The sequence below is a fragment of the Cavia porcellus genome, unplaced genomic scaffold, assembly GCF_034190915.1.
Source record: "Cavia porcellus strain 051 isolate PalLab524CR breed Dunkin Hartley unplaced genomic scaffold, mCavPor4.1 scaffold_24, whole genome shotgun sequence".
In the NCBI taxonomy this organism is placed as follows: Eukaryota; Metazoa; Chordata; class Mammalia; order Rodentia; family Caviidae; genus Cavia; species Cavia porcellus.
The window spans coordinates 25,735,321-25,749,543 of NW_026947507.1; the positions used below are offsets into that span (position 1 = coordinate 25,735,321).

The 14,223-nt window shown below is 35.8% G+C and overlaps 1 protein-coding gene across 18 annotated transcripts in view; it reads left to right on the forward strand.

Moving 5' to 3' along the window:
* Nek1 (NIMA related kinase 1) overlaps positions 1-14,223 on the forward strand; it is a 165,796-nt gene that overhangs the window by 103,750 nt on the left and 47,823 nt on the right. The gene's annotated exons all lie outside the window — the stretch shown is intronic.

The following is a 14,223-nucleotide window of genomic DNA, read 5'->3' on the forward strand; positions in this document are numbered from 1 at the left end:
AGAACCAGGAAGAATTTAATTTTGGTTTTTCTTTCTACTAGTAGAAAAGTACTACCCTTTCCTAGAAAAATGTGAAAAATGTACAAAGTGATTCAGTCTGAAGAATAGCAAAGATTTTATGCAGAATTGTACAGTGTAAGAGAGGAAATTAATGTTACATATTTAAATTGTGCTAAATATATTAACTAATTGTTTTACTTTAACTTTTATGCATTTTATATTAGTCTGTTACTAGGAATAACTCTTATTTTATTTTTTATACTAGAGTGTGAACCCTGTGCCTCACATGTGCTCGGTAGCTGCTCTACCACTGAGCCAGACACCCACTTCACTTGCTTATATTTGTTTTTTATTCATTCATTCATTTAATTTATTGAGACAATTCTCACTAAATTGCCCACCCTGGCCTTGTGTTTCTGATCTTCCTGTTTCAGCTTCCCGAGAAGCTAGGATTACAAGCATGTTACCTCCTTGCATAGTGAGAAATGATTCTTAAGAACCAGAGAATGAACTTTAATAGAATCTGAGCAAGGTCCCTTAAGCACATAGCTAGGATATTGAAAACATCTAACTTAATGATTCATTTATCTAGCAATAGCTCCTGAGTACCCATTACTTACTTACATTGTCCTATGCACCAGGGATACAGCAATCAGTAAAACAGAAACTTATGTGGTCTTGTAGAGCTAAAATAAAGGCAAGTCTGACTGTGAGCAGGTTTAATTTTAAGTAATTTTTGTTGAATTTTATCTTGCACTCAAGAAAAGCCTAAGACTTGATAATATTTATTTTGCTTAATGATTATTATCTATTGTATGCCACCTGTTTTTAAGCAGTATCATGATAATCGTTAAGACATAACGATTTTTTTTTATTTTAGAGGGAGTAATACAGAACAGTAAAATGAAACAAAAGTCATAGGATAGTAAGAAATTCACAATCATTACTATATTACATGTTGTTGTACTCTAAATAGTTACCCAGACTGCTGGCCCTAGGCCTGCAAAAGTCAATCGGACAACATAAATGTCAGGTTACTTCTCTATTTCAGTTACTTTGGAATTACCATCTCAGCCTGTGCCGTGTCTGGTTGCTTACCAGTGGGGGTGGGGAAGGACACAGGCGGCTTCTTCACTATTTCTCCCTGGCCAACGGGGCCTCTTCCAGCATACGAGGAGGCTGCTCGGCTTCCTTCCTGCTTCTCCCCAGCCAGCAGGGCCCTTACCAGCACCCAGGGAGGCTGCACGGCTTCCTTCCTGCTTCTCCCCAGCCAGCAGGGCCCTTACCAGCACCCAGGGAGGCTGCACGGCTTCCTTGCTTCCTTCCCAGCTGACAGAGACCTCCCCTGAAGGAGGGTAGAATCTAGTGGAAAAGGTAGCAAGTAAAGCAGCTATTGTCGTCTCTTGGATAAAATACCGGCCACCCACAGTTTAAAGGAGAAGCTAGGAATACTGGCTACTTCACCACTGCTTTAGCTCATGGTTCAGTCCATAGTAAGCCAGCTCCAAGGTAGAAAAAGCATGGTGGGAGGAGTCTCGGAGAAAAACAGATCATGTTAAGGCAACTAGGAAACAGAGAGGGAAGAGAAGAACAGTGCAAAGGTGATGCACCCTTCCAGGTCCCTGCCTCCTAAAAGCAGTCAGCTGTGCCACCCCCATGATCCAGTCACTATACAAAAGTCGTGAGTGTTTGGAGTCTTTGAGGGACATTCTTGATCTAAACCATAGTAAATACATGCAAGGGTATAAATCAGTCTTGGGAAGCCAAGGAAATGATTTCTGGAAAATGTGATGTGCAGAGGGAAAGAAGTAGTGAGCTAATCCAAAGACAAGCAGAAAATCACCAAGACACAGGACTATGGCAAACACATGAAGGTCAGGGTGCTGGATACCGCTCAGCATGGATGGCCGATGTTCAGAACACCTGACAAAGACTGGCAACCATGAAGCCTTGGAAAGGCTAAGCAGAGCCAGTCATAAAGGCACCTGTATGTTGAGTCTAATGAACAGTGCAGGAGTATCTGAGTGTATGGGGAGACTTTGAAACAAAGGTCAGCAAATGTTTTCTCTAAATGATAGCATGGTAATTATTTTAGGCTTTGCAAGCCTTCAGGTATGTGTTACAACTTCTCAAGTCTAACAACTATAGAACAAAGCAGCAGTAAGCATAGCCACAGTTTTATTTTCAATAAAAATTTATTTATGAGCTGGGCATGGTAGTACATGTTATCCCAGCACACGGGGAGGCTGAGGCTGGAAAGATCACCAGTTTGAGCCCAACAGGGACACTGTAACCCTATAATGCCTTCTTGGTTCGTGATTTCAGTGTCAGTTCATTTTTCAAAGCTTGTTAGTCTGTTTGGATGTACTTGGTATGTCACCCTGACTGATCGAAGATCTGGCGAGTAGTCTGTTAGTTCAGTTTCCGGAGCCTTTGATACGCTGAATAGATACATGGATGCATGTTTGGAGGGTATGCAGAAGAAATCGTAAACAGCCTTATGGACTCACTTTCTTGGATGTTGGTTTCTCCTCTATCTCCTGATATTCTCCAGCTCCCTGGGACTCCTCTCTTTCATCATCTGATCAAAAAACTGAGACTTAAGTTATTTGTCTCTGCTTGTATTCTTGGACCTGTGTGGCCGGAAGTTAACAGCAACAAGGTTGGCCCTGCCCTTTTGGTACTATGACTCCACCTAGCAGAAAAGAGGTTTTTTTTTTTTAACCTGTTTTTCTCTCGTGTGGGTTCCCATTTTCACCTGTTCCTCTCACCATCATGGGATTGTATAGGACCAAGGAAAAAATAAAGAGATTAAAGAAAAATATTGGGAGATTTTGCTTTCTGTCTGAGCCTTAGGCTTTCCATTCCCTATTGCTCAGGCTGGAACAAGAGAGCTGCTCCTCGATCTCTCTGTGTTTGCTTCTGGAGTTTGCTATTTGAATCCTGAAACCCAGGAACACTGGCTACATCACTTTGCTGTATTTCAGTTTCTGTCTTCTTCCCCAGTGCAGCACCTTTGTGCTTTTCAGAGTTTTAAAATAGCTACTTTATACATTTTGTCCTGTTTTTTGTTCGTTTAAATTTGGAGGGGTTTGGTGGGGGGGTCTGGTGGTTTGTTACTAGTTGTTTGTTTGTTTTTTCCAGTACTGGGAATTGAACTCAGGGCTTTTCCACTGAGCTACATCCCCTGCTCTGCATGTCTGTCCATCCATTTTTCCTTCTTTCTTTCCTTCCTTCCCTCTCCCTTTCCTCCTTCTCTTTTTCTTTCTCACATTTTTCTCTCCTCTTGTCTTTCTTTCTTTCTTTCTTTTCTTTTTCTGTCTGTCTTTCTTTCTTTCTATGTGTGTGTGTGTGTGTGTGTGTGTGTGTGTGTGTGTGTGTGTGTGTATGTGTTCTCCTAAACCAAGCACTTTTCTTTCTTTAGAGAAAGAATCTCACCAAGTTACCCGGGGCAGACTCATACTTGGGATCTTCCTCTCTCAGCTTCCCATAGTGTTGGAATCACAGATATACACCACTGCACTTGGCATATCCTGGTCTTTGTAGCTATATTTAATGGGAAAAACAGTTCAATGTGTGCTTATTTCCTCTTGGTAGCAGCAGAGCTGTCTTTTAAAGACATGTAAATTTTTAAATGTCTTTTTGTCTTTTATCCATTCAGTTACCATTTCTAATACTCTTAATTTCTTTGTTTAGACATGTATTTCCATGTTACTGACATGTAATGTTACCTTGATAAGAATTATTTTTTTATTTTTAAAGAGGGTAAAATTAAACAGAACAAAACAGAACAAAATACATCATAAGATAACAATGTAAGAGACACAGATTTCAAAACAAGACACTGGAGATCTTCACTGTCTTATCATATTGTCTCTTGTTTTCTTCCAAATCATTGTCCAAATCTTCACATACAATGAATTCATACAAAACAAAATAGTATACAACTGATCAGAACAGCATGATGAAGGCATTTTAGGTCTTCAAGACCAGACAATAAGGAAGTCAACAATCACTGCCATAATGTCTCTCATTCTCTTCAAAATAGCTGTCCATATGTTCATGTATGTTGAAATTTAAAAAAAAAAAAGACTAAAATCACTCTGAACAAAGAGTAATAGTATTGTTGGATTTCACATCACGACAAGTTTAGTACATGGTGATAGGCATGAGTCTAGTTTTAGTTTTCAGCATATGGAGAGCCAATTTTTCCAGCACCATTTATTGAAGAGACTATCTTTCTTCCAGTGGACCTGTTTGGCCCTTCATCAAAGAAAAGGTGGCTCAATGTGTTTGTAGTTGTAGTTGTATCTTCTAATCTATTCTATTGATCTTCAGGTATGTTTTTATTCCAGTACCATGCTGATTTTATTACAGTAGCTTTGTAGTATAACTTCAAGTCAGGGATTGTGATTCCTCCTGCCTTTACTTTGTTACTTAGAATTCCCTTTGCTATGCTAGTTCTCTTCTGGTTCCAGATGAATTTCAGTAGTGATTTCTCTATATCTGTGAGGTATGCTAGTGGCATTTTGATTGGAATTGCATTAAATCTGTATAACAATTTTGGTAGAATGGCCATTTTCTTTTTTTTTTAATTTTGTTTAAAGAAAAAAAAACAAACAGTAAAAGGGTACAAGTAATACAGAATTTTAAAAAAATAAACAGTAAGAAATCACTAATTAATAGATTACATATTGTCATCTTAGAAATAGTTGTTCAAGTTACAACTATTATAGTTAAAGCATACAAAGTGGACATTCAAACAGTTATGTTCAATGATCCAACAAAAATGGATCCAACAAATTAGTAATATGGTCATCTATCTTACAAGAATGGCCATTTTCACAATGTTTATTCTTCTTATCCATGAACAAGGGATGTGTTTCCATTTTCTGAGGTCCTCTTTGATTTCTTTTTTCTCTGAATAGATCTTTTGCTTCTTTTGTTAGATTAATTCCTAAGTATTTCATTTTGTTGGATGCTATTATAAAGGGCATGGCTTCTCTTATCTCTCTTGCAGTGTGTTATTAGTGTATAGGAATGCTATTATTTTTGAGTGTTGACTTTGTATCCAGCTACATTACTGAATTTATTTATTATACCTAGGAGTCTTTCAATGGAGTTTTGGGGGTCTTCTATGCAGAGTATCATGTCATCTGCAAATAATGGTAATTTAACTTCTTATTTTCCTATCCTTACTCCTTTTATTTCTCTCTCGTCTAATTGCTCTGTATTTCCAGCACTATATTGAATAGGAGGGGTGATAATGGACATCCGTGACTTGTTTCTGATTTTAAGGTAAAGGCCTTTAGTTTTTGGCCATTTAATATGATGCTGGCTGTTCGTTTGTCCTAGATGGCCTTTATCATATTGAGGTAAAGACCGTCTATTCCAATTTTCTGTAAGGTTTTTATCATAAGTATTGAACCTTATCAAAAGCTTTTTCTGCATCTGTAGAAATGATCATGTGGTTCTGTCTTTTGACTCTGTTTATACAGTGGGTTACATTTATTAATTTGTGTATGTTGAACCATCCTTGCATTTCTGAGATGAATCCCAGTTGGTCACGGTGTATAATCTTCTTGATGATTTGCTGCATTTTGTTTGCCAAAATTTTATTCAGAATTTTTGCATCTATGTTCACTAGGGAGATTGGCCTATAGTTCTTAAAGGTTGGGTCTTTCTCAGGTTTTAGTATTAGAGTAATGTTTCTTTCAGGAATGAATTAGGGAGAGTCGTTTCCCTTTCAATTTCTTTGAAGTGTTTGAGGAGTGTTGGTATTAAATCTTTGAATTTCTTGTAGAATTCCACAATGAATCCATCTGGACCTGGGCTATTTTATGTTGGCAGGGATTTAATTACATTTTCAATTTTGTTAATTGAAATTTGGTTATTCAGCAGTTTTACATCTTCTTGACCCAGATTTGGTAATTCATGTGTTTCTTAGGAATCTGTCCATTTCTTCTGTGTTATCAAACCTATGAGAGTAGAGGTTTTCGAAATAGATACTGGTGATCTTCTGTATTTCCACAGGATCTATAGTGATTTCACCCTTTTCATTCCTTATTGGATGAATTTGAGTTTTTCTTTCCTTTTTTAAATAAGGTTGGCTAGAGGCCTGTCAACTTTATTTCTTCTTTTAAAGAACCAACTTTTTGATTCATTGATTCTTTGTATTGTTCTCTTAGTCTCCATTACATTGATTTCTGCTCTGATCTTTATAATTTCCTCCCTTCTTTTGGCTTTGGACTTAACATGCTCTTCTTTTTCTAGATGTTTGAGGTATAGCATCAGGTTGTTTATTTGTGTTCATTCTGTTTTCCTGATGTGGGAGTCACCACAATAAATTTTCCTCTGTGAACTGTTTTCATTGCATCCCACAGGTTCCAGTAAGATATATTTGTATTTTTGTTTGCCTGAAAATATTAATTTCTTCTTTAATTTCCTCTGTGACCCACTGATTACTCACGAGTATATTATTCTACTTTGATGTGTTTGTAGGGTGTTTGAAGTTTCTTTTGTCCTTAATTTCCAATTTTATGACACTATGATCCGACAACATGCGTGGGATAATTTCAATTCTTTTGCATTTACTTAAGCATGTTCTGTGGGCTAGTATATGGTCTATTTTAGAGAACATTCCGTGTGCTGCTGAGAAGAATGTATATTCTGATGTTGTTGGGGGAACACTATATACATCTACTAAGTCCATTTGTTCACAGGTGTGATTCAGTTCTGTTATTTCTTCGCTGATTTTCTGTCTAGTTAATCTGTCCCTTTGTGTCAATGGCTTGTTAAGGTCTCCTGTTATAATTGTGTTATTGCTTATTTGATCTTTCATTTCTGTTAATACTTGATTTGTGTAGCTGGGTGCTCTGGAATTTGGTGCATATATATTTAAGATTGTTACTTCTTCCTCTTGAAGTTTTCACCTAACTAGTATGCAGTGGCCTTCTTTATCTCTTTGGATCATTCTTGGTTTGAAATTCATATTGTCTGCAAACAACACCTACCCCTGTTTTTTTGGGGGGATCCTATTGCATTGTTTTCCATCCTTTGATTTTCAGTCTGTGAGTTTCCTTTTGAGTTAGATGGATTCCTGTATACAGCATATGGTTGGATGTTTTTTCTTGATCCATTCTGCCAGTCTGTTTCTTTTAATTGGTGAATTGAGGCCATTTACATTAATGGTTATAATTGATATATAGATATACTTTTGACATGTTAACTTTCTGTTGTTGATTTTTTACCTTTCCACTCTGTTTAATTGTTTGCCTTGCTTAGTGGTTTTTTTCTGTCTGTCTAGAATGTCTTTCAGCATTCTTTGCAGGGTTGTTTTGGTGGTCATGAAGTTCTTCAGCTGTTCTTTGTCAGGGAAATACCTTATTTCTCCATCCATTTTGAAGGACAGTTTTTCGGGGTACATCAGTCTGTGTTGGAAGTCATTTTCTTTTAGGATCTGAAATACTTCACTCCATGCTCTTCTTGATTTCATTGTTAGTGGTGAGAAGTCTGCTGTAGTTCTGATAGGCTTTCCTTTATAGGTGATCTGTCTCTTCTCTCTAGCAGCTTTTAATATTCTGTTCTTATGTTAGATTTCTGGGATGTTGATTATTATATGTCTGGGTGTAGCTTTATTTTGGTTTTGGTTATTTAGAGTTCTATCTGCTTCATTCATCTGTATGTCAGTTTCCATTCTCATGTTTGGGAAATTTTCAGCTATTACTTTTGTGAATAACCTCTTAATATTGTTTGAGTTATTACTTTCTTTTTATCAATCTTACGTTGTTTTTCTTTGCATCATTTTGCAGTTGTTGAATTGTTATTTCCTGGTTCCTTGTTATTTTAAAAAGATCTTTCCTGGGGCTGGGGATTTAGCTCAGTGGCATAAGCGCCTGCCTTGCATGCAGGCAGTCGTGAGTTGGATCCCTGGTACCGATAAAAACAAAAAAGACAAAAAAAATAAAGTATCTTTCCTTTCCTGCTCACTGGCTGTAATCTTGTCTTCGAGGTCTGAAATTCTATCTTCACTTTCATTGAGGCAGTTTTGCCAACTTTTGAGGAATTTTTGATTTCCTGTCTCTTTTAACCTGCTTCATGCATTTTTTGTTTTCTTATATTGTTCATTCAGAGTTTCCATCTTTTTACATTGTTCCCCTAGTTTTTTAACTATGTCTTCTTTAGATGTGTTCAGCATTTCTTTCATTACATTTATTATTTCTTCTTTTACCTGGGAGACTATTTCTGAAATGTTTTATAGCTTCCCAGAGTTGTTTCTTTACTTCAGTTATTATCATTTCATGAATTTCATGTGTATGGCTTATATTTTCTTCTGTGTCCATGTCTCCTAAGCTTGCTTGGATTCTTTGCTCTTTCGTTTTGTCATTTTCCTGTATTTCTGGGTTTCGAGTGATGTTCCAAGGCTTCCTCCTGTGGCCTGAGAATCATCTGGCCCACTTTTGGCTTCCAAGGAAGACAGCAGCCAACAACTTGCCGCTTGGAGTTCTCTGGGTATGATCCAGTTATTCCCACTTGGACCTCCTATGCAGTCTCAGTTGATTTCAGACACAGAGCGTGGTCTTACCATCTGGGAGTGGTACCACCAAGGCTTCCCTGTGTGCCTTGTTTCAACCTGGGCACACTCTGGGCCCTCTCTATGTGCATTGTTTCTGACTGAAAATTTTCTCCCTATCTTTGTTTCTCTGTGTGAAATATGACTTTGTTTTTCTGTGTATAACATGACTTAAGACTTGCCTTTATCACTGGTTTTGAGCAATATGATTATGAAATGTCTTTGTTTGGTTTTGTTTTCTTTCCTTGGGATTCACTGAGTTTCTTAGAACTTGGCCTTATAATTATTGTTGGATCTGGAAATTATAGGTATTATTTGTTAAAATATTTTTCTGTGCTTCATACCCCTTCTGTCCTTTGGGACCTCAAATTTCATTTGCTGCCTTGCACCTCAGAGATGTTCTTTCACTTTTTTTATATGTTCTTTTTTTTGTATGTTCCCTGAAATCTTTTTATTCCCTGAAATCCTTTTAGCATTCTTTTCCTACCTTTGGTAGCTTTCTTCATTCGTTCTGATCACCACCCCACTAATAAAGCTATCCTCTGCAGATTTCTGAAATTTTCTGTCTGCTTTCCCTGATCTCTCAAGAATCCCAGCTCTATTCTCTGACCTCAGGGAGTTTGCTGAACTCAGCTGTGGTTCCCTGTTCTTTAGCTTCAGCTAAAAACTCTCAAAGCAGTAATCTGGGGCAATCATAGGTATCAGCATTTGTTTATTTTCTCTCAGGGACCCATATTCTTCATTACCTGTTGTCTAATGTCTTAAAGCTACGGCTTTATATTTTTTTCTAGTTTTGGTTATTTACAGAATAGTATATCTATAGTTAACCTATGCCATCTTACAGCAGCAGTTTTTAGAGGATATTACACTAATCTACACAATAGTTAATATAACCTTAACTAAGTTACTGGAGGATAATGAAAAAAAGAAAACATATTTAAGAGATACTAGAAGGCAGACTTGTGAGGCTTCATGTGAAACTCTTCTAAGAATTCATCAGAGGAAGAGTTTTCATGCTAAAGAACAGGCAGAGTTAGAAAAATTAGAAGACTGTGGTTTGATTTATAAGGAAAAAGAGCACTTCAGGAAGAGAGATGACAAATTGAAGGCTGAAAATTTATACTGTTTAGAGTGCTAGAAGGCAGAAATAAAATCCAATTAAGAAGTTAATGGAAGGAAAAAGTAAAAAAGGAAAGTTTAGAACCTTTTAGGTAAACTGAACTATGAAAGTGAAGAGAAAGACAAGATAAGTTACTTAGAAGGAATGTAGGGTCATTGTAATCATATGAAAAAAGACTTGAAATTATTTTACACTAATTAGAAAAGAAAAGTGCATTATGTCACTTGCCCATTTTAAAACCTAATTGATTTCCATTCCAATTAGAATAAAAATCCTTTTCACGATTGTTTGTGCCTTGCCTGCTGTCTCTCCATTTCCTTTTATTTGTCTCTGTGAACTGCTCCTCTCATTTCTGCTCTTAAAACATACCACCCCCCGCCCAATGCTCTTGCCTTTTTTTTTCAAATGCTTTATGTAGCTGCTTTTGTCCTTTTTTTCTGCCCCTGTTCTTTGGCTATCATTCCATTTACGAAAGTCTCCTTCATAGCAGAATTCTTCAAAAGTGTTAACTAAAAATATAAAATAAAGTTACCTGTTTGTAATTCTAATTCTCCTTCGTGTGAAGCCTTTATGTTATGTGTTTGCTGCATTTAACATATTGGATCTTTCCACCCCTTCCCCTACATTCTCGTCTGCTCTCTATTAATAGTAGACCTCTTTTATTTTTTAAGCTATTTGCTGCATTTAAAGAACCTAATAATATACTGTGGATATTTTCCTCCTGTGTATAGTATATTTCTTTTATATTTCCTTTTAGAATATAAATGTTTGACTAAGCTTGTCTGATTTGCAATGTTAAGCTTTGAGCTAACATGTAGCCTAGCTTTTATACATGAAAAGTAGTCAATAAATAAAAAGAGATACTGCTGCTTTTGTGAGATCTCTGAGATAGTGGCACTGGATATGATTTAGAGCATCTCTGGGGCAAGACAGAGAAGAAAGGCTAGGAAAATGCAAGTATGTTTTACAGGAGCTGAGAAAAATCACTTCTTAATTTTCTTGACAAAGTGGGAACAGTCACAAGTAAATGAAAACCATGAGAACTGGATAATCAATTATATTTGTTCCTTAGAAATGAAACAGTAATTACCTCGAATTTTGAATGATATTGGACTATCCCAGAGAAACATGTGGATCTATCATTCCCTGTTGCTAGGTAATTACTGATACTAGTTTATAGTTCCAGGACTCATTCACATATGTGTGTGTAGGTACATAGATATGTATATATGAGAACATATTTCTCCATTTATTTTATATTATCCTATATAATATTTATATTACTTACATCACTTGTACTTTTCTGGATCCTACTTGTACTTGTATCATATATTTTTACTTGTATCTTATATTTATATTACTACATAAAAAATAATTTTTCAAGCCAGGTATATTGGCACATGTCAGTAATCCTAGAATTTGGGAGGCTGAGGCAGAAGGATTGTGAAGAGTTCAAGGTACATAGCAAGACCCTGCCTCAAAAAAATACTATATTTCGTACTCATGTAATAGTTCATTGTATTGCCAAAAATCATTTACTCTCCTAAATATTTCACTGTAAAAAATTTCAAATGCATAGCATAACTGTTACAACTTCACAGTGAATAGTACCACATAGCTTCCATTTATATTCTGTCATTAACACTTAACTGTGCTTACATGATCAGTGTTATCTTTCTGTCCATCAAGCCATCTTACTTTTTAGTACAGTTCAGAGTAAATTGCGGATATTGATATGCTTTTTCCTGAAGATAATTATTAGAGTTCAGTATTTATTTAAAAGCTTTTATTTTTTAAGTGTATAAATACATCATACATGGACATTTTCTGAATTTCAGCAACTACTTGGCCCTACGTAATCTAAATCCCTACCAAAATATAGAACATTAAGATCACCCCAAGAGGTTCCATGTCCCTATCCAATCAGTGTTTGCCCCTTGTCTCCAGAGGTGTTTTTTTTTTCCTTCATAGATTACCTTTTTTTCTTTAAATAGGTCCTTGTGTTCTTTTGTCTCTGGTTTCTTTTACTCAACGTAAGGAATTTTGAAATTCATCTGTATTCTAACTATTACATTTCTTTTTAAAGTTATTTTTCTTTAAATTTTACTTTGATATTGATATAGTCACTTCTCTCTTTTGGAAAATTGAAGTATTATTTATGATTCATTTTTATCTCTGCCTTATTAGCTGTAGTTTATTGTTCTGTTATTTGGTATTTTCTTTAGAGGTCATGATTTGTATCATTAACTTATAATCCACTTTCAAGTGATTTATTACACTTGAAATATAAGAACATTACAAAAATATTCTTGCAGTTGTTCCCTCTCAGCTTTTGAGGTCTTGTTTTGCTATTTTATTTTGTCATATCTCAGTTTTAAAAAGATCTAAACAATATGAGATAAATTATTTGTATTTCCCATGTACTTAGCGTGTCTAGTGCCCTTGATGCTTTTGTGTAGAACAAATTCCCAATGATGTCATTTTTCTTCTGCCTCTAAGGCGAGCTTTAAGAATTCTTGTAGTACAGTCCTGCTGGTGATGAATTCTTTGTTTTCCTAACAGAAAGAATAGGTTTATTTTGGCTCACATAGTGGTGAGTTCTTTTAGCTCTGTAAAAGATTTTTGCCTGACTTTTGCAAATATTTTATAAAGTGCAGTTGACATGCTCTTCTGCCCTGCCCTGAGACAGGGTCTCACTTTGTAGTTCAGACTGGCCTTGAACTTGCTTATGTAACCCAGGCTGGCCTTGAATTCACAGTGATCTTCCTGCTTCAGCCTCCCAGAGTACTGGATCATAGTTGTGTGCCACCACACTGGGCTCTGATATATTCTCTCTTTTATCGCTTTAATGACATTACTATCCACATTACTTGTGATAGGAAATCTTATGCAATTCTTACTCTTGGCTTTGTTCTTCTGTATGTAATGTCTTGGTATTCTCTAGCTGCTTTTCAGATTTTTCCCTGTAACCTTGCTTTTAGGGAATTTGATTGTGATATGCCTTACTGTCATTTTCGTCATGCTTTTTTTGCTTAGATTTTATTGAACTTCTTAGATTTGTGGATATATAGTTTTCAAATTTAAAAAATTCTACAAGTTCAGTATTGTTAGTATTTTTCTTCTAATTACCATAACCAGTCTTTCTCTAGCTTGTTGAATGAATGGAACTCAACTATAATAACAGCTATAAATGTTCCCTCTCTGTTATTCTAATCACAGTTATTGGGGAATTTGTTTTAATTGGTTGACTTTTCTCCCGTTTGTTTTTAGGTTGCATTCTCATTCTTCTGTGTGTGCTCATGTTCTTTAGAGAGAACAAACATTATGAATTTTAATTTGTGGATTCTCTGTATTTTTGTGTTCTTATAAATAGTCTTAACCTTCATTCTGGGACATAATTTAGTTACTTGTGAATAGGTTGACCCATTTTAGGTCTTGCTTTTAAACTTTGTTAAGTAAAGCTTAATAGTGTTTAGTCTACAGCTAATCTTTCCTCTTTACTGAGTCACAACCTTTCTGAACAATCCATCTGATACCTTGTGATTTATACATAGTTCTTTCCTGACTGATGGAAATGGATCTATTTTTGCCCCTATGTAAGTTTCAACTATTATTCCACTACTGCTTTCAGGTAGTCTCTAAATTGCAAACATGAACCACTTTGGACTCCCTGAATTCCCTGTTCTATCGCTTCACTTTAGAAACTGAGTTCCTCCAGGGTTTCTCTCCCTGCATCAAAGAGGTTGGACTTTATTTTTGCTTGTGAATATGCAGATATTTTGTTTGTTAAAGAGATTTTACTTAGCCAGGCTCAGGATGCAGGCCTGTAATGCCAGCTACTCCAGAAATTGATGCAGAATTGCATCAATTGCAGCCCAGCCCAGGCAAATTAGAGACTTTGTTTCAAAATAAACACAAGAAGGTAACAGTGCAAAGGCCCTGGGTCAATCCTGAGTACCACAGGGATAAAAGAGAGCATTTGTTTCCTATTGTATTGCTTTGACACCTTCCTCAAACAGAAATGAATTTAAATTATGTGTTTATTATTGGCTTTTCTCCCCTGCTTTTATCCTTTTAAAAATTACTTCTATATTTGCAATTATTTATAAAAAAACACAATATTAATTGCTTATTTGTGCCTACTTATTTCATGAAACTGATATGTTAGGCTATATCAACTTGTATAGAGTGCCATTGAAAATCTAAATAACTGAAGGTAGTTGTTGTAGTACACACCTTTAACCCCCAGCCTCTTAGTAGTGTGAGACGGGAGGATCATTTTAGCTCACAAGTCCAAGACCAGCCTAGCCAAAATATTGAGACCTCTGCATTAAAAAAGAAAAATCTACATTCTTATATCCTGTCATCTATATTCTTATTATTGTATCTTGTATATTACTCATAAATACATACATGCTTCATGTTTTACTATTAAGTGTTCTTATGACTCAAACTTCAATACATAATTTTCTTTTTTTTTTTTTTGCCTTTCTTTTTCTTTTCTTTTTTTTTCTTTGGCCTTTTTTGAAAC